This window comes from Aulonocara stuartgranti (genome assembly GCF_965226115.1).
Source record: "Aulonocara stuartgranti genome assembly, chromosome: 2".
NCBI lineage: Eukaryota > Metazoa > Chordata > Actinopteri > Cichliformes > Cichlidae > Aulonocara > Aulonocara stuartgranti.
In genome coordinates this window covers 15,722,254-15,743,222 of record NC_138940.1, presented here as the reverse complement: position 1 = coordinate 15,743,222, position 20,969 = coordinate 15,722,254, and the positions used below count along the sequence as shown (strand labels likewise).

General features: G+C 42.3%; 1 protein-coding gene and 1 long non-coding RNA gene across 2 annotated transcripts in view; one reads left to right on the top strand and one right to left on the bottom strand.

The window, feature by feature from the left end:
- LOC309717327 (uncharacterized protein) overlaps positions 1-20,969 on the top strand; it is a 101,189-nt gene that overhangs the window by 61,808 nt on the left and 18,412 nt on the right. The gene's annotated exons all lie outside the window — the stretch shown is intronic.
- LOC309689404 lies at positions 165-3,552 on the bottom strand. Its single transcript, XR_014271355.1, has 3 exons — positions 3,070-3,552; positions 1,971-2,990; positions 165-1,484 (listed from the first exon to the last, which is right to left on the bottom strand). It is a non-coding gene; the product is annotated as an uncharacterized lncRNA (long non-coding RNA).

Here is a 20,969-nt window from a genome sequence, read left to right as displayed (position 1 = left end):
TTACACTTGCTCACGAGTTACCATTTATAACATTCAAGATCCTTGCACTTCAATAGAAAACTCTTACACTAAAGCTTACATAAAGTGTAAATGCAAGAAAAGGGTGCTGCATCAACAACTTTATTTACGGTGAGCCTTGACAAGGCAAAGTTTCTACAGGGAACAACACTGCATAAGGCAATATTAAATGCTTAAAGTGCATGACCAAAATTTAAACATTGGAAACAACTTTCCGAGTTTCAACAAAGTGACATTGTAGTGTGCCGTAAGATGTCAAATTCAATACAACTGTGATTATAGTCAGATCTGCAGATTTACCACAGCAACTTAAAAATCACTGTATAATGCAATTACAGTACAGAAAATAGTTAAGTGACACAAAAAGGTAAAAACGATTTAGTCCCCAGTTCCAAAAATCGGATTCAGAATTATAAGTTTTTTATTATATAATAAATTTTACAATAAAAAATGCATATAGCAAATCTCAAAATATTCTTAATTAAATGCTAAGACCAAAAATCCAGTACTTAACTTGAGTACAGGTGAAAACCTTAGAACCTTTTCACATTTGTTTGCACATACACTTTAACATTTATAACACTCAAGATCCTTGACCTACAATGGAAACCTGGTACACGAGAACTAATATGAAGTGTAAATACAAAAAAAAAAAAAAAAAAAAAAAAAAAATTGTGTTGCTTTAACAACTTGAACAAAAGCCTTCAATGAGGCAAAGCTTAAACAGGGAAACAACACTGCATAATGCAACATTAAATGAAGTGTGTAAAATAAAATGTAAACATCTGAAACAACTTTCCAGTTTCAACTAAGTGACAGTGTAGTGAGGAGTAGGATGATTTCAGGATCTACAGTTGTAGGTCTGCAATGGCTACAGTCTGCAGAATTACCACAGCTACTCAAACTGAAGAAAATGTTGTGAAACAAGAAAATATATCCATCTGCGTAATTTTGTCCTCAGTTCCAAAAACTCAGTTTCTGAATTATGTTTTCTTTTCCACAATCAAAAGAGTAAATCTCCTAAATATTAAAAACTATGACAAAATATTTACAAACAAGGATCAACATATATATATTTATAAACTTTTAAATAGTAAAACAGAGCACTTATTTTGGGAGACATTTCAATCTAGAAGAGTCATTGCGTCTCCTTTTGGCAGAGTTTGTTCTTCAGCACTTGTATTTTGTTAGACAGTTTTTTGTCTTCCAGTCCCATGAGCACCTTCTGGAAGAACTCAAATGTGTAGCGAAGTGGCTTTGGGTAACTCAGATTGAGGCAGTAAATTAGCCCAAACAAAAGTGCACACCCGCTCGTCACATCGTGAAGATCCTGCAAGACTGTGCATCTCTCGATAATGATGCCAACATCTTCAAGGGAGTAATCAGGCTGTGCTCCTTCATGGATTATTTTATAAACACGCCAAATCCATCCTCTCAAGCTCTTCAGCTTCCATCACGTTGAAATCCTGAAAAGGACAAAAATATTTTAAATCCGTTGTATTTTGGTCCTTGCATCATCTATCTATTCACTCCATTTTAGTTAAAATGGTCCACACTATCTTAATTACACATATCCCTGAATGAGATTGAGGAGAACAGACCAAAGAAAAATGTGGATTTAAGACTATCACCAAATAAAAACCAAGAAGAAGATACATGAAACATGGACAGAGGGCAGAAGGAGTATGCATTAATAATATTATCAATATTCTGCTGACCAGGGTCATTTTCTTTAGTTTCGCATAAAACAATGTAAGTGAATGGAAACAAAATCCTAGTATTTCCCATGCACTTTATTGTTGTAAGCTAATTTAAAGAAAACTGATTGCTGCCAGAACAGGAGAATGCCTGGGCTTGTTTAGAAAATAAATTTTTCAACTTACAAAACTCTGGGAATTATGACAGTCAAAATTTTACTGAGGGGTGGAATATCCCTTTAAAAATAAACTTACCATGTACTCTTTGATGAGATTTTCAGGGTTCTCATTCAGGTATATAATCACAGCTTTAAGGATGCATTCACGCTTCACTTTGATTCGGGAACTCTAAACAACAACACATGCAGCGCAATTACTTTTTTGAAGTTTTTAGAGACCCCCACAGAACTTAAGTCAGTTTTTATTGTTTTTTAACCAATTCATAATTGTTTAAGTAATTTTAAACATGCTTTTTGCAAGCAAGTAGTTTTTTATGTTAGAGAATGAGAAGCTTACCAATTCATTCCCATAAAGATTATAAGTTATGAGTCCAATTACACTGATTGCGATACATTGGGTCGTGGAAAATGCAGCTTTAGCGTGGTGTACCACCCGAAAGAAGGAAGATAAGTGTTGTTGCATAGGAGTACTGTTCAAAGGAATCAAAAACATTTTGATAGAGATTTCCAAAAATTAATGACAAAAAACTACACACTGTCACGTTAATATGAGGTATGCGGGCTACCACCACATTTGCAGTATTTATACCAAGTTTGAGTGAAAAAAATAATCTACTGTGTCACTGAGTTGTGGCGAAATGTGAAATGTTGTCTGCCTTTGTCTTTTCTCAGTGTAGCTAATTATTCCTTTGGACAATTAATGAGTAACAAAAAAAAGAAAAGAAAAAAGCTACAATGCCAGCAACGGCACTTATGGCCTCTAGGGGCATGAGTTACTTAGTTCTGCTTTGTGTCAGGACCAAGTCCAGAATATAAGCCAAAAGCGAGATGAGAAGTATAACGCAGGAGAGAACAAGCATAAAATGACCCAAGAAAGTTAAAAATACAGGTTAATAACCAGACCTGAGATCAACCTGCAACTAATCTATTAGTTACAGAACATAACAAGACAGAATACATGGGAAATTGCAGACAACGCTGCTGTCATCCGCCGCGCTGTTTCCCCTCCTTTTTTTCGTAGAATCTTCATCAACTGGTCAGAGTACTGGTCAAGACTGCTCATGAATGTGGACAGCAGTGGAACTGTGGTGATAACCTAAAAGACCAAATAAGAGAATTCAAAATGTAAAATTGTGTATTAAGGAAAAAGTAAATAATATGAAAGCATTAGGTACCTTCAACATGCACTTTTGGAGCACAGCTCAAATCTCCGCAGCTCCAAATTCCACAACCAGCAACCTGAGAGAAAAAGAAAAACAGAAAAAAATAATCGTGTACAGTGAGACACATGCAAAGGGGTAGCACAGAGATGGTCTAAACTTAAGAACAATCCTGTTTCTTTTAAAATGTATTAATAATACAAGTTAAATTTCAAATGCTCCAAAATTTCTATTACTCATTTCATAAATCTGTTCCTGTGAGCACGTTTACCATTATATACCGGAGCAGCCCAGTCTGTGAACGTGACCCACTTGCCCCCAAAAATAAAATCAAGTATACTGGGTGGCTAGTGCTCCGTTTGTATCGGTTTGTGCTGGTAAAATCCTCGTTTGTATCGCTAGGTGTCAAAGATATTACACTTTTATTTAATAGGTCATTCAGAGTCCCCATTTGGCAGGTGGGGCAACACTGAGATCTTGTGCAGTTGAGCAGCAGAAGAAAATGTATTTGCCTCAAAAGAACTTGATTCAATTTATATATTTTATGATGTGCATTTTTTAGCAGCAATACATTTTTCAGAGGTTTACAGCTCTTTGTGGATTTAGCCTGTTGCTTTTGTTCATATGTTAGTAGATGTTGCATGAGCTATCACGGCTGTTCTTTGACACCCATTATGAGGGTGAGAGGGGAGCGGGAGATTGACAGATGGATCGGGGCTGCAGTTATGTGGATGCTGGGCCAGTCCATCATGGTGAAGAGAGAAAATAGCAGAAAAGTGAAGCTGTCGATTTGCCTGTTGATCTACGACCCTACCCTCACCTATGGTCGCAAGCTTTTTGTAGTGACTGGGCATGTCCCACCAGGATGAGACCCAGGGGTAGACCCAGGACACACTTGAGAGAATACATATTTTGGCTGCCATGAGAAGACCCTGGGTTTCCACCGGAAAAGTTAGAGGAGGTACCTGGGGGAACCCCGAGGTCTGGGGTTCTCTGTGAGACTTTTTAATCAAAACGTTTCTAATCAAAAACTGTTTCTGTCATGGCTACTGAACGGACTCACGCACAGACAGTTCTTTCGCAGAGAACAAAAGGAGATTTATTCACAACAGGGATCACCTTAGTGCTATATATATGTACAGTGAGTTGGGAGGGGGGTCCAGGGCTCCAGGGAGAGAAGGGGGGGGGGGAATCCACACACACGCTTCCTCTTCCACACAATCACCGCCACAGCTCCTCCGCACACACGCACTCCTCTTCAGCCGCACTCGCTCCAAAACTCCACACACGCTGCCACACTTGGGCAGGTCCCGTGATTTGGTCCAGAAGAGGGATATCTACACACAGAAGTTAAGGTTAGTTCCACAGAAAAATACATACAAGGGATTCTTTTTGAAAATGCCGAGAGCACGAACTCAGGAGGTTCAACATTCAAGCGGTGAGCTGCTCAGTGCCACTGCCTTAAATAGCAGCTGGGGAAATCAGCCAGATCAGCAGCAGGTGGACACAATCACACAGGTGCGTGGGCCAAGAGCGAGAGCCCGTAACGAGCTCCACCCAGGCAGAGAGGAGGAGGAGAGACAAAAACAAAAACTAACAACAACAACAAAACCTGTAGCCAGCGTGGGCCAACCAGAGACACATGGGGACCGTGACAGTTTCATTTAAAAAGAGACTGTTTTCAAAGTTTTGCACTGACTTTTGAATAGTTTCCCTCAATAAATCATCAATCAGCTCCAATAGTTTTATTTAACTCATTTAGTTTAGTCACTTCAGCTACTTTCAGGACACTTTCTTGCAATTGCAATGAGTTATATAGATTTTTTTTCACTGAACACATGATTATTTATTATAGGCCTGCTACAGACTGCCTTTCTTTATTTTTGCAATGCATTTTTGGTACAAATACCTGTAACATGCACTTATTTTGGAAATAGCAACTGCATCAGCTTAACACATGGGCAATTATCGAGGGCTACAGAGAGTTTCTAAATGCTGTCTCACAAACTCTCACAAGAAAGAAATTAGAGAAGCCAAAAAATAAAGAAAAAACAAAAACAATATTACTCTTAACCGATAATGCCAAAAAAGTCCATGGAGATAGTATGCTTTGCACATGCTGTTACTCAGAAGAATCACAAAGTATCTGGGTTTGCTGAATATATTCTAAAAAAAAAAAACCAAGAAGATGAAGGTTCAAAAAATATTCACTCATTCACAGCATTGTCAGATTTACCAGTGACATCTACATGTATCACTGAAGAATTCAGTCATTCAGTCATAGCTGAACACTTGAGTTATATGCAAAATGGGTGTATAAAATAGAAGAACAAATAAACAAACATGCCTTTTTCTTTCTGCACACTGCAGTCAGCTGATTTTAGTGTGTGTCTTGGGAGGACACTACTTTACACTACTCTTTGCAACCATCTGGACAGACAGCAGACTAACACAAAGCTAGCGATATTTCTCAGAAGGCCATAGATATGACTACAGTATAGTGGAACAGAGTGTGGATTCCAAGTGTCTGAGTAAGTCTTGCACCGGTTTAATGACACACTGACATCCCAGCACAGTTGATGTGGGGATGACAATCTTGAGGTTCATTTAACAAACTTGGGAAGACAGAGTGAGATCTCTCAACCAGTCAACTGGTCCACTGCAGGCGAAAATTAGGTATCACTCAAAAAGATGGCTGGACTTAGAATCACCAGCTGTTAATCTTTTAAAGATTTTCCCCTCAGTGTGGTTGCAAACATGAGGATGCCTTCAAAAGACATATTTCCATTTTTGTCTGGGGATGTAAAAAGAAAAGTTTTTTTTAACCCTTAGATGCACACGTGGGGTCAAAAATGACCCCATGGGTTGTTTTTCTTCAAAATCTTTAAAATGCAGAGTTGTAATATATTCATATTCCAGGTATTCCTCATAAAATATGTTTGTAACATGAGGCCATTTGCATTTTTATTTATTTTTTCATTAATTTTTAAAAAAATGCAGTTTTTGTATCACTACCCCACCCTTCCACAAGTGGGGTCAAAAATGACCCCAAGCAGTTCCTATGGAATTTTCTATGAAACTTTCATTCTTAGCAACTCTGACTGTCCCACTTACACTTCTGATGGATCAAGAATTAATTTTTACACAGTAACATACACGATTTAAAGTCAGGGCTGCACATAAGTGGTCTTCAGGTGTGCTGTCAAAATAAAAGTATTCCCGGAAATTCAGAGAATACGCGCTTCTTTTGCGGTGGAGGAATACCAAAGTAATTGCTTACGGAGCTTGCTTCTTCGACATCTTTAAGAGTTCTGAACAAATGTCTGTCCTCCTCCAGAACATCTAATGTACGCAAACGAACATTCCAACTTCTTATCTGGTGCGCGTCTTTTATTTTGACAGCAAATGCGCACCTGCGGACTATTTATGTGCAGCCCTGTTTATAGTTTTCTGTGCATTTCAAACATTGTACTTTCTGATGTTTTTTTTTTAATATTTAAAGTAACATGGCTGCTATGAGGCCAGCTGTGAACCTTGCCCTACAAATGATCCAGGACGGATGGGATGAAGAGCCCATCGGAGGCATTGACTCAGAATTTGACATCTCAGATATAGAGGACCCAGACTATTGTCACCCCCATCCCCCCGAACAAGACTAGTCAGATACAGAGGAGTCCTCTGAAGAGGAAATGGATATTGAGTCTAACAGAATGAGCCCCTCTTACTGCTCTGGCCACAATATTCTGAATTAGTCAGCCAGGGCTTGCACCTGGGTTTAGTACTTTCTCCCCAGTAAATGCATGGAAGATGTTCATGTCTGATAATATAACAGAAGAGGTGCTGACATGCACAAACATGGAGGCAATAAGAGTAGCCACAGACAGGGGAAAAGAGTGGAAAAATGTAATCAAACAAAAGCTCCTGGCCTTCATTTGATTGACCATTTTTGCAGGAAGTGAGAAGAACTGGGATGTACAAGTTTTTTGGGAGTCCTCTGCATAACCCATTGTACAAGGCCACTATGTCAATTCAAAGATTTTAAGATATTGACCGTTTCTTGCACTTTGATGACAAGAGGACCAGAGCCTACCGACTGAAAACAAACCACATGGCAGCTTTCTGCTACATATGGGGCCTGTTCCTGGTCAACTGCAGGCAGAAATTCATCCCTAGTGATTGCGTTACAGTGGATGAACAACTTGTGCCTTTCAGAGGGAAGACCCAGCTTCTGCAGTATATGCAGAGCAAGCATACAAAAGTGATACAAGCGATAGAAAAACTGCAATTTCTTAAAATTAATGAAAAATTAAATAAAAATGCAAAGTGCCTCATGTCACAAACATGTTTTATGAGGAATACCTCAAATATGAGAATGTTACAACTCTTTGTTTTAAAGATTTTGAAGAATAACAACCAAGTTTGTAGCAAAATGCATTGTTTCTATTTGGGGTCATTTATGACCCCACTCGTGGAAGAGTGTAGGTATTGGTAGGTTGTGCATCCAAGGGTTAAAATATATATATATATATATATATATATATATATATATATATATATATATATATATTTGACGAGAATACATTGACAAAATGCCATTATAATTAGTTGCTATCATACAAATGCTCATTTCTTCAGTTTCAACCAAATGTAATATCTCCACCATAAAGCAGACAGTCTTGTCAGTAGCTTAGTACTTTAGTCTCCTCTTGAGGCCTGAATTCTGCCAGGTGAACTGAACTACATATGGCAGATGTTCTCCACAGGATCAGCTTCCAGCCTGGCCTCAGTGTAGCGCATGAATGAAAAGAAGAGTGAAGGATGCTGTTCCAGGGCATTAACAAAACCCAGCATTGCTAGACCTTCTTTGACACTCTACATGAGTTGCACTCTGACTTTGAAAAAAAAAAAGAAGAAAAGAATATCATTTGATTAGCTAAAATGTTTAATGCACGCGTTTGTGGGGTGAAGGTAGTATACATGAACAACAGCATCCCATGTTTTAGAGTGAGAAAATAGGGTTGGTGTTTATTTAAACACTACATCCTTCCATCCATCCAGGGCATACATGTACTGCATGTATAATAAGTTGTTTATATTAATAGTATAATTTCAAAAACTATTCTTATGAACTAAATGTGGTGGTGGGGAGAAATTGACAAATTTGTTAATGACAACGTACATGCTATACAACACATTTATAGTTCATCTTGCTTTAGTGCAAATTACGTGGTATGCCATTTTAAAGCAGCCTACCCCTTTGTATGATCAATTTAATGTTAGCCACTGAGCACAAGTCATCACAAGTATATTCTAGAAATCATTTCAAAATTTACACAAACACACACCACTGATGCTGCAGCACCAGGAACCCCCTGATAGCATCAGCAGCACCTGCAATATGGATGCTGACCTTTACAAGCCCAAAGGTTAGGACTATTAAGGGGTGGATGGTTGTAGAGGAAGAGAGGGAAAATGATGGTGGACCGAAGTCAATACTGGAAATTCTTCCTTGGGTCTTTTAAAGTGTGCATCCCAGTCTGTGGTGATGTGCTGCAGTTGTAAGAAGAGATAAAGAAAAGAGGGGGAATCATATTAGAGGGAGATTGTGATGGATGAAGAGATCGCATGGGAAGAAAGTTTATAAAGCAGATAGACTGAGGTTGAAGGGAAAACCCTAGGATTATTTTTTACAGAGCCAATCTATACTTAGAGAGTATCAACAAGAGAGGGTGAGAAATGGAAAAAAGGAGATCAAAGCACATTACATTCCTTTCCTGCTGTGAAACAGCACTGCAGTGAGAGCAAGAGTCTAACAGTGGCCTCAGCATGAACAGAAAGAATCTGCCCTCCCATCCATCCATCCATCCATCCTTTAAAGCTAATGCCTTAGAGTAATGGTAGAGGATAGTAAGTGGAACTGTAGCAAGCAACAGAAAAACTGATGAAAAGGGGAAAAAGAAAAGTGGTCCAAAAGAAGGAAGTACAATTGTACAGTTTTAACAGAAATGAGCAGCAGGGGTACTGGTGGAAGGCAAATGTGTTTTGTTCATCACTCGGCATTTCTAATGTACTCACTTCAACTTTCTCCTCTCATCAAATCTTCTGCTTTGCTGTCTTAATCCACCCACGCCTGCCAGAATATCTATATACTCAAAGTCCTATATAAACTGACAATCCCTGCCTTAAGGAAGTCAAAGCAGTTTAGAGTCAAAGAGTTTAAAAGCTCTGTATTTTCCCACTTTGTTTTGACATGCATGTACACTTAGTGTACTTAATGTAGGGATACAATAAAAGTCAATTTTTGTCCCTATAAGTGTAATGTTCATGAATGTCCCCCCTAAGGCTAATTATGGTACCTTGAGTTAATTGTGTGTACCGTAATTCATAAGACTTTAGTATGTGGCTGAAACAAAAGCTAACCTACCCTTAACCTTAGCGGGATCAGTGGTGATCTGGTGGATGTGAGGAGTTTATGAGATGGGTACTTTCAGCTGCAGTTTTTTCTCCCAAGGGTCACCACAGGATATTAATCTGGCACAGATTTTATATCAGATGCCCTTCCTGACGCAAACCTCCCATTCATCTAGTCTTGGGACTGGTAAGAGGACTACATTGTGCTTGTGAACCCCCTGAGGCTGGATCTGTGTCCTCCTGGTATAGAATAGAATAGAATGGAATTCGACTTTATTGTCATTGCACTTGTCACAAGTACAAGGCAACAAAATGCAGTTTGCACTCATCCAGAAGTGCTTTAGCCATGATATAGATATATTACAAAATATATATTAGCAATAATATAGGTATATGGATATATTACAGAAATGGGTCTGTTATCTGTGTCTGGTATCTTTTACCTGTGAGACTCTGTACCTCTAAAGGTACAGTAAGGTACTTTATTTTCATTGTGCACAGCTGCAAACACACATATATGAAAAGCACTGGCAATAGCCTCTGTTATGCAATAATCAAAAGTCTGCTTTGAGGAAACTAAAGTGTAGCTTAGCAATGGATGAAGTTTGGGTTTTGTCTGTATGCTGACTAAAGTCTACTGTTCAGAGACGTGATAGGAAATAATTATTAAAGCTATTATTAAAGCTGAACAACTTTATAAAAGATCAAACTTTAGTCTTTAAGTGCAATGGCGTTATTCGTGGGGAATTCATGTTAATTGAGCACTTTGATGGAAACACTTGTATACCTCCCTACTTGTGTTTAAATCAGCCAATCATGTGAAAGTATGAACAGACAGTTTTGCAGATGTAAGTGAGGAAACCTACATATGCAAAAAACAAAAACAAAAAAACAAACAAACAAACATCTAAGTCACTTGGCTGATTTGAGTAGCTCTGAAATCCCAGGAGCTCTATTCATCATCTGTAATGGTCAGAGGAACATGACAGACTGATTGGAGCTGCCAGTGTGGTAAATACTATTTACAGCTTTACTGAAGATAAAAGGATAGTTAAAGTCTGAGGAAACGGTTTGATCTGATTAGACAGAAAGATTAAATATGATTATGTCAACATTTGGGGCAGCACGGTGGCACGGTGGTTAGCACTGTTGCCGCACAGCAAGAAGGTCCTGAGTTCAATCCCACCATCAGGCCGGGGTCTTTCTGTGTGGAGTTTGCATGTTCTCCCCGTGTTTGCGTGGGTTCTCTCCGGGTACTCTGGCTTCCTCCCACCATCCAAAGACATGCAGCTTGTAGGGATAGGCTAATTGGATAATCCAAATTGCCACTAGGTGTGAATATGCGAGTGAATGTGAGTGTGAATGGTTGTCTGTCCCTATGTGTTAGCCCTGCGACAGACTGGCGACCTGTCCAGGGTGTACCCGGCCTTTCGCCCTATGACAGCTGGGATAGGCTCCAGCGCCCCCCGCGACCCTGAAAAGGATAAGCGGAAGCGAATGGATGGATGTCAACATTTGTGTTAGCATGAATCCAAGGAGTCAAACATTATGCCAACAATCCAGTCTGCTTCGGCTGGTGATCTAACAGTTTTTCATCAGCAGTTTGTTTCTCATCCTGTGGCTTGACAGAATCACACTCCACTGTTTTGAACAGCAGCTCATCTCCACTCAACATCAACTATAAGTAAAAGTTTACCCCAAACCTGCATCAGTTAGAGAACTGGTTCATGGGCTGTTATGCCAAACTCACCAAGGCAACATAGCAGAACAAAGACTACCAGTTGAAGTCCAAGAGTGTATTTAATCACGGGACAAGGAAATCATTGGAAAGGCAATTGATTGTATTGCTCTGTTATTTGTCACAGAGTGTTGAGCAAATAATTGCAAATATGCATCTTATAAATGGTGCTATTCAGCAGGTTCATGCTTAAATAAATACTGCCACTCCAGCAAGTGGAACCCAAATATGTGGGGATCTCTTCCCTTTATGGCCATAAGTGAACCATTTTCTAATGCAGCAGAATATTGCACCATGTCACAAACCAACTGTTCTCTCAGCTCATGAACAGCAGTTCAGTGGACTTCAGTGGCCTCTTCAGTCATAAGATCCAAATTCAGTAAATACATCTTTTGGATATGGCAGAAGGTAGGATTGGCAGCTGAGAAATCTGCAGACAGAATATGATGCAAAGATGTCTAAATGCAGCAAAATGTCAAAGTCACCCACTCCACCAAGGACTGAGAGTGCTCAAGAGCAAAGGAAGACCCTACTGAAGGCTTCAGTGTGTTTGTTTTCAAGCTGGATGCCATGGTCCTGGGCCATGTTGGCCCAGCATTCTTAGTTTTCTTGTAATTTTGTTCCGTATGCCGTGGTTCCTAGGTTCTGTTAAAGATGTTCCTTTTTTGATTACCCCCTCCCTGTGTGCCCCTCTGTGTATCTGTGAGCCCTCGTTTCCCCTCGTGTTTCATTTAATGTTTTCCCCAGCCCGTTATGTCTGTGCTCTCTCTCCTCCTGTCTGAACCTCTGTGTACTTCCTGTTTTACTTTGACAGTGTCTCGTCAGTATGCGTCATGTTGTGTTCACGCCTGCCCTGTCTCGTTATGATTATCTGTGTCAGCTGTGTTCCCCGTGTGCTCCCACTTCCCTCGTTAACCCTCTGTGTATTTATGTGCATGTCTCCCTCAGTTCAGTATTGCGTTCTCCCTCATGACTGTGTGCCCCTCCGTGTGTTTCCTCGTAAGTCCGTTCCTTAGTACTTCCCAGTTTAGTTTCATGTTATTTTGTATCGCTGTTATCTTTTGTCAGCAATAAAGCTGTATTTTCAGTTCAGTCCTGTTTTCCCGTGAGTTTGCGTTTGGGTCCTATTTCCTGCCTGCCACACAGCCAGATCATGACAGAAGAACGCGACCACGACATGGACCCAGCAGCTCACAACCCCTCCGCTGAGCTCCAGGCGGATTTAATCTACACAGTGAAGTGGGTAGCGCTGCCAGGAGAAGAGTATCGGGAGACCGTAGCCATCCGTTTACAGAGGATGGTGTCCGGACTCCCATGGCTATTCGGCGCGCTACACCCCCACATCCAGGACTTCCTCGTCTCCACCGTACGCATCCGCCCGGAGCTGCCGCTCCAGTATGATGGATCGGAGGATGTTCCGCCCGGTCCGTTGGAGGATTCGCGGCCCGGCTCGTCTCCTCCCCCTTCTCGGCGAAAACGGCGTTCACACCGCGTCGCGCCAGTACAGCTGTGCGGGCTGCACCTGTGGGAGAGAGTGACTGTGCGTCACACACTCAGCCCAAGTTTTCTGATCCCGGACTTCATGACTTTTCCACCACTGTGAGTAACTCTGTTTTGCCCGCCATTGTGTTGCCTGAATCGGATAACTCCGCCACTGTGTGTTTGGACTCTAGAGACACTATACAGCGAGGCACCTCAGTGTCAGATTATTCACCCGTAGCTCTCACTAGTGATCTTTGCGTTTCTGAGCCATCAGATTCTTGTAATGCTCGCAGTGTTTCCTTTGATTTAGCCAGTATGAATGTTTCACCCGTAGAGTTAGCTGAACCAAAGACTGCTATCCTACACCAGACTCACCCACATACTGCTACCAGCATTGCAGCCCCGCAGAACTGTTTTAATCAGCCTGTACACTCTGAGGTTTTCCAGTCTGAGCTCAGCCACACACCACCACCATTATCAGCCAAACCATCTGAGACTGAGTGTTCTGTAACTGATGCTCCTTCTAGTGACTGTCATGTGTCAACCCGTTCTGTCTTTTGACATGTCCAGTGGGGCCCAGTCAGGTCCACAACCAGTGATTAATCATTCAGTTTCTCGAGTGAACGGTAACAAGATGGTCGCTTCCTTTGTTAAGCTAACCGAAAGACTGGGGTTAAGCGTTAAAGAGTTGCCTGATCAGGTCAAGTTTTGTGACAACGCATGCTTGATCCTGTCCGCTACTCCTCTGAACCTGTTGCTGTGAAAACTGTTGTGGGTGTTACTTTGCCCCTGGACTGTGTGGCTCCCCATCCAGTTAGATCAGAGTCAGCCTGCTGAGTCGGTTCACCTATGGACTGTTTGAAGATTGACTTTGTTTCTCAACCTGTGTTTGTCCTTCCATCCTCGATTCTGAAAAGAACTGTCTCTGGCGTTCTTCCTTCTCTGACCTGTGTTAGAAAGCACACCGTTCCTCTAGAGACAGTTGTTGATGTTTTCTGTTTTGAAACTGCTTCGGTGACTGTCCCCGAGCTAACCTCCTCCAGGACCGCTAGCGCTAACACGGAGAGTTTAATAGCAGTGGATTTCCTAGGACCTGCTTGCTTTAAACCTAGATCTCCTAAAACTGAGTTTGGCACCAATCACTTAGTTCACCCAGTGACTGTTACTGTTCCTGTGCTTCGCTCTCCACCTCCAGTTCCTGTACCCAGGGCCCAGCTTTCCCTCACACCCGTATCAGTTCCTCGGGTGAGGGTGGCTGAGATCCAGCTGGTCCCTGCTTCTGTCCCCAACCTGGCAGAGGCTCCATTCATCCCGGCACCCGTACCTGCTCCTCGGGTGGGGTCGATGGACACCCAGCCTTTGCCTGCACCTGTTCCGGTTCCCCGGGTGAGGTCAGCCGTGACCCTGCCGACTCCTGCACCCGTCTCGGTTCCTCGGGTGGGAGCGGCAGAGGTCCAGCTAGCTCCTGCACCTACACCGGCCCCCAGGGTAAAGGCAGCCAGAGCCCAGCTCGTCCCTGCACCCGTGTCTGTTCCTCGGGTGGGGATGGCTGGTGTTCGGCCAGGCCCAGCACCCGTTCCTGTTCCTCGGAGGAGAGCAGCCAAGAGTCAGTCACCTGTTCAGTCACCAGTTCAACTACCTGCTGACCCACCATCACTTCAACCACCACTACAACTTGCACTTCTGTCCATAGCGCAGTCATTAGCTCAGTTATTAGCACAGTTTCCTGTTTTGTCACCAGCTCAGTCTCTAGCACAGTTATCAGCTCCATTACCTGCTCAGTCATCTGCTCTGTTACCACCTCAGTGTCTTACTCCATTGCCTGTTCAGTTATCGGCTCAGTCATTATTAGCTCTGTCATTACCTCTGTCACCAGCTCAGTTCATAGCTCAGCAACCCGCTCAGACACTGTCAACCTCAGCTGGAAGCCTTTGTGGGCTTTCTTCGCCAGCTGAGGACTGCGTGGTACTGACGGACTTTGGACGGACTGTTTGCCCTGCACAGCCCCAGCCGTTGCATCCCAAGCCGACTGCGTGCCCTGTGCAGCTACAGTCAGCGTCCGCTGAGCCAGAGGTCTCCGCACCAGCTGGCTCTGAGTCTGTTCTCGCTGGGGCTTCAGGTGAACCTCTCCAGCTGCTCCTCGTCTCCGCTGGGGGTTCAGAGGAACCTCTCCAGCCGCTCCGTGTCTCCGCTGGGGGCTCTGGTCAGCCCAGCCAGCACCCCCTCGTCTCCGCTTGGGGGTCCGAGGGGGGGCCCGTTCAGCCATTGCCCGGTCCGGCCTCTGCATCGCCTTCAACGTCGCCCGGTCCGGCATCGGCCTCGGCTTCAGCTTCACCTGGTCCGGCCTCGGCTTCAGCTTCGCCTGGTCCGGCCCCCGCTTCACCTGGTCCGGCCCCCGCTTCGACTGTGGCTGCCACGCCACCGTCTGTTCCTGCCTCGTCTGGTCCTGTGCCTACCAAGCCTCAACCAGTACACCCGACGCTTGGGAGCCGCCGCCGTCTTCCACGTGGCCAGCCTCCGGACCCGCTCTGCCGCCACAGTCTTCCACGCGGCCGGCCTCCGGATCTGTTCTGCCGCCACAGCCACTTTTCACGTGGCCGGCCCCCGGAACAGCCGAACTGTGGACTTTTGTGCTGTCGCCCCTCCGGGTTGACCTTCTGACCTCTTTGGAAATTTGCCTCCCTGTTTTGAACTGTTTTTGTGTCTTTGTGGACTCAGTTTTGGTTCATGCTCCTCGTCTTTTGTTTGGTTTTGTTCCCTCCATCCTGGTCCCCCGCCTCCGGCCCTGGGTGGGTTGTTTTCTGTTTGTCTTGTGTTTTGGTTCTCGGGTTTGGGCTGTCGGGGGCCAGCCCTTGAGGGGGGGTGATGTCATGGTCCTCGGCCATGTTGGCCCAGCATTCTTAGTTTTCTTGTAATTTTGTTCCGTATGCTGTGGTTCCTAGGTTCTGTTAAAGATGTTCCTTTTTTGACTACCCCCTGTGTGCCCCTCTGTGTATCTGTGAGCCCTCGTTTCCCCTCGTGTTTCATTTAATGTTTTCCCCAGCCCGTTATGTCTGTGCTCTCTCTCCTCCTTTCTGAACCTCTGTGTACTTCCTGTTTTACTTTGACAGTGTCTCGTCAGTATGCGTCATGTTGTGTTCACGCCTGCCCTGTCTCGTTATGATTATCTGTGTCAGCTGTGTTCCCCGTGTGCTCCCACTTCCCTCGTTAACCCTCTGTGTATTTATGTGCATGTCTCCCTCAGTTCAATATCACGTTCTCCCTCATGACTGTGTGCCCCTCCGTGTGTTTCCTCGTAAGTCCGTTCCTTAGTACTTCCCAGTTTAGTTTCATGTTATTTTGTATCGCTGTTATCTTTTGTCAGCAATAAAGCTGTATTTTCAGTTCAGTCCTGTTTTCCTGTGAGTTTGCGTTTGGGTCCTATTTCCTGCCTGCCACACAGCCAGATCATGACACTGAAAATACAGGAAAAATAGGACATGCAACTTTCCACAGTGACATCGAGACGTCTCCATCCCCAAGCAGATATTGTTATTCCCTACTCACTGTTGTCACATCAGGACAGAACAATGTGAGACACTATAGCCTTAAAACAGTATTCTATGTTTTTTCTATACCAGAAGTGGAAGATTTTCTACTCTGTGAATGGAAGCTATGATATGCTTTTTTTTTTTTTTTTTTTTTTTTCCTTTACAGGATTTAGGAGAACAATAAAGTACTTTAATTCAAATTAATGGTACCTGGTTTAGAGACACTAATTCCAGAGAACCTCCTTGAATGACCTTTGAAAGCAGGTGGCAGGTAATAAAAGGTTATAATCCACAGAAAACTTTTATCTCTTTTTTTTTTTTACTGTTGAGAAAAATGGAGATGGGATACAGTGGGGCAAAGAAGTATTTATTCAGCCACCGATTGTGCAAGTTCCCCCACCTAAAATGATGACAGAGGTCAGTAATTTGCACCAGAGGTACACTTCAACTGTGAGAGACAGAATGTGAAAAAAAAATCCATGAATCCACATGGTAGGATTTGTAAAGAATTTATTCGTAAATCAGGGTGGAAAATAAGTATTTGGTCAATAACAAAAATACAACTCAATACTTTGTAACATAACCTTTGTTGGCAATAACAGAGGTCAAACATTTACTATAGGTCTTTACCAGGTTTGCACACACAGTAGCTGGTATTTTGGCCCATTCCTCCATGCAGATCTTCTCGAGAGCAGTGATGTTTTGGGGCTGTCGCCGAGCAACACGGACTTTCAACTCCCGCCACAGATTTTCTATGGGGTTAAGGTCTGGAGACTGGCTAGGCCACTCCAGGACTTTCAAATGCTTCTTACGGAGCCACTCCTTTGTTGCCCGGGCGGTGTGTTTTGGATCATTGTCATGTTGGAAGACCCAGCCTCGTTTCATCTTCAAAGTTCTCACTGATGGAAGGAGGTTTTGGCTCAAAATCTCATGATACATGGCCCCATTCATTCTGTCCTCAACACGGATCAGTCGTCCTGTCCCCTTGGCAGAAAAACAGCCCCATAGCATGATGTTTCCACCCCCATGCTTCACAGTAGGTATGGTGTTCTTGGGATGCAACTCAGTATTCTTCTTCCTCCAAACATGACGAGTTGAGTTTATACCAAAAAGCTCTACTTTGGTTTCATCTGACCACATGACATTCTCCCAATCCTCTGTATCATCCATGTGCTCTCTGGCAAACTTCAGACGGGCCTGGACATGCACTGGCTTCAGCAGCGGAACACGTCTGGCACTGCGGGATTTGATTCCCTGCCGTTGTAGTGTGTTACTGATGGTGACCTTTGTTACTTTGGTCCCAGCTCTCTGCAGGTCATTCACCAGGTCCCCCCGTGTGGTTCTGGGATCTTTGCTCACCGTTCTCATGATCATTTTGACCCCACGGGATGAGATCTTGCGTGGAGCCCCAGATCAAGGGAGATTATCAGTGGTCTTGTATGTCTTCCATTTTCTGATGATTGCTCCCACAGTTGATTTTTTCACACCAAGCTGCTTGCCTATTGTAGATTCACTCTTCCCAGTCTGGTGCAGGTCTACAATACTTTTCCTGGTGTCCTTCGAAAGCTCTTTGGTCTTGGCCATGTCGGAGTTTGGAGTCTTACTGTTTGAGGCTGTGGACAGGTGTCTTTTATACAGATGATGAGTTCAAACAGGTGCCATTCATACAGGTAACGAGTGGGGGACAGAAAAGCTTCTTACAGAAGACGTTACAGGTCTGTGAGAGCCAGAGATTTTCCTTGTTTGAGGTGACCAAATACTTATTTTACACCCTAATTTACGAATAAATTCTTTACAAATCCTACCATGTGAATTCATGGATTTTTTTTCACATTCTGTCTCTCACAGTTGAAGTGTACCTCTGGTGCAAATTACTGACCTCTGTCATCATTTTAAGTGGTTGAACTTGCACAATCGGTGGCTGACTAAATACTTTTTTGCCCCACTGTAAGTGTTATGTTCTCATTCAGGACCTTACAAAATATCTATCTATATGCTGCTCTATCCTTCCCACTCATACCATCAGTTACCATCAAATGTGTGATGCGATGTTTTATGTTAAGCAGTCCAGCTTTTATCTTTAAATTTAAATTCAAATTAATATTGCTGTTCACACCAATTTTATAAAGAATAAAGCAACTTTACTGATGTTATGTTGTAATTTCTGCATATTTTTTCTTTGAGCTGTTGCACTAGTGAGATGATTCTATCACTCTCATCTCCTCATTTTTTATTGTTCTTGGTTGCTGTTGTGGAGTGTTTGAACACAAACCCAAAGTTTTAAAAACCTAAACCTAAGTGAACCTGTGTTGTCTTTTTACAGGAGATAAACAAAGATCTTAAGTCCCCAGTCTGGGGAAACTATACAGGACTTACTGTGTGACTCTGTGCATTCGATCATGGGACAAGTGGGGGAATCACTGCCAAAGCAGTTGATTTTATTGCTTTGTGTGACTCCTCGGCCTTTCTTACTCCCAAGAACATTCAGTTGCACAACAGTAATCAAGGTTCAGTGGCACTTTAATATCTTCAGAGCTGAGAGACACCCAGATCAACAAACAAAAGCATATTAATAAAACGTACTTTTCCCCAACAATAAAGCAAAAGGCAAACAAATGAAATACCCCCAGCCAAGCACCTAAAGCACTCTTTTGACTGCTAATAAGTGGTCAGTATTTACAATCACCTGATTTCCACCTCTCTAATCAACATGGACAGGACTCTAAAATGGCATATATCACAACACACAGGCGGTGCTGCCATATTACATTTTGTTCATAATGATACATCTGACAGAGAGTCCTTTGTGACACCTGGGTTGCAAAGAAATAAAAAAGAAGCATTCGGAACCTCCTCCAGATGAGTATTTACTTTTAAGGGAATACCATTGTCTTTTCTATATATTCATTTTATTTTTTTGCTCCATTACAAAAACTTCCTAAAGTGCGTTTAAAAAGAACAAAGTGCAGGCTTTTGTTATTTGCCCTGTTGAAACCCGTGTTAGCATACTTGACATAATTATTTATTATTTTGGTCACAAGTTTATTTTGTTTTTCAAAAAAATGTATACTTATTCAGGAACATTGTACACATATTCAGATTGTGACTGTAATCCACAAAACAAAGTCAGAATAAAATAATAGATTATAATATTATAGTAATATCTTATTAATAATAATAATATTTAGAATCTGCATATATCATTCTCTGTGTCCTTACATGTTGTAAGTAGCATTATACAGCATTATTATCACTTTGACCTTCAGATCAATGTAGTCACCTTGAAGAGGTCAAGTGTGAGATGATATTTTGATTCATTATATTGAAAATGCATACATTTTTGACCAGTAAATAACTTAGTTGACCTTGAAGACCTCGGTGAATGTAAGCCAACTTTTAATGTGTTGTTATCATGACCCCACAAAGTCTGATTCCAAATTTTGAGCAATCATGTTTACATACAGAATGACACACACGCACGCCTGGAAACATTACCAAACACATAACATCTTTGGCAGAGGTAATAACAAAATCACCTAGAAGAGGTACATCTATTACCCAATATGATGTCATGAAAGTGCTACCACGTCCTTCTTAGTTGTCATCATGTGTGAAACAAAAAGAAAAAAGGTCTTATCTGAGCCAATCATAATCCTTTTTTGTGAAATTTTGAATTTTATATCGCAGCCTTCGCTCAGCAGTAACAGCTATCAGCTTCTGTTAGTCAGGTGCTTCATTTACAGTTTTATCTCTGAGACACATTAATCACCTACATGCCTGCTGAACTCAAGAGAATTGACCCCAATGTTGCTGGCAGTGATCACACTTTAATTTAGATGTATAACTTGCTTGTTCAGCCCTTTTTGCAAAACATGCTTGGATTGCTGCGGTTGCAAGATTGTAAATGCAGGAGATGGAGCGGTGTTTTCTGTGATGGATGGCACTGAACAAGGGGAAAGTAACACCACAGGTTACTTGTGTGTGTGTGTGTGGGGGGGGGGGGGGGGGGGGTGTCTGCGGTGGGGGTGGGGGGGATTGCACTTTTTGAATACTAATCACCATTTAATGGATGTGTCAGCCATTAAACATTGTGATATTTTATACATTAAAATGCTGGCGAGCCTTGTTTTTCTGAATTTACAATTACAGAATCAGCGTGGTGCTGTATTAAACCAGTCATTTAAAAATACTATAAAACAAGGACAGAAGTTAGCATGCTGGAGACTTTCCGCAACTCCCCTGCTCTTTAACTGATGTGAAACCTAGATTAATAACCTTACTTTCTAATCAGGCCAGGTGTGGTCACCACTATTTTGAGGTCCTTTAATTAAGTCTCTAAGCAGAATAAAGGGAGCAAGGCATGGATGCTCTTATCAGCAGATCCAAAGATATGTTATCACAGTCTTTCTTTCATTCTCACTCTTCTTTTCCCTCTCACTTTCCTCTCTTGTTTCCCCTTCTCAGAAATATTGTTCTCAGAAGGCCCCCCACCAGATCCGTTTAATAATCCCAAAGCAATTTGTAGAAACTTTAGCTCAACTTTTCTCTGGTTGCAGCTCCTCACAGGCCCTATAACAATGGCAGTAATCCCCTTATTCCCTCAACTTCACATATTGATTTTAAGGCAGGGCTAATAGGGGCGATAAGGTCATCACTGGCTTATTTTTTGGGATGCTTCCTGGCACTGTATGTATTTAACTCCTCCTTGATCAATTAAACTGACATGCCATAGTTGTGATATGTTCAGTTAATAG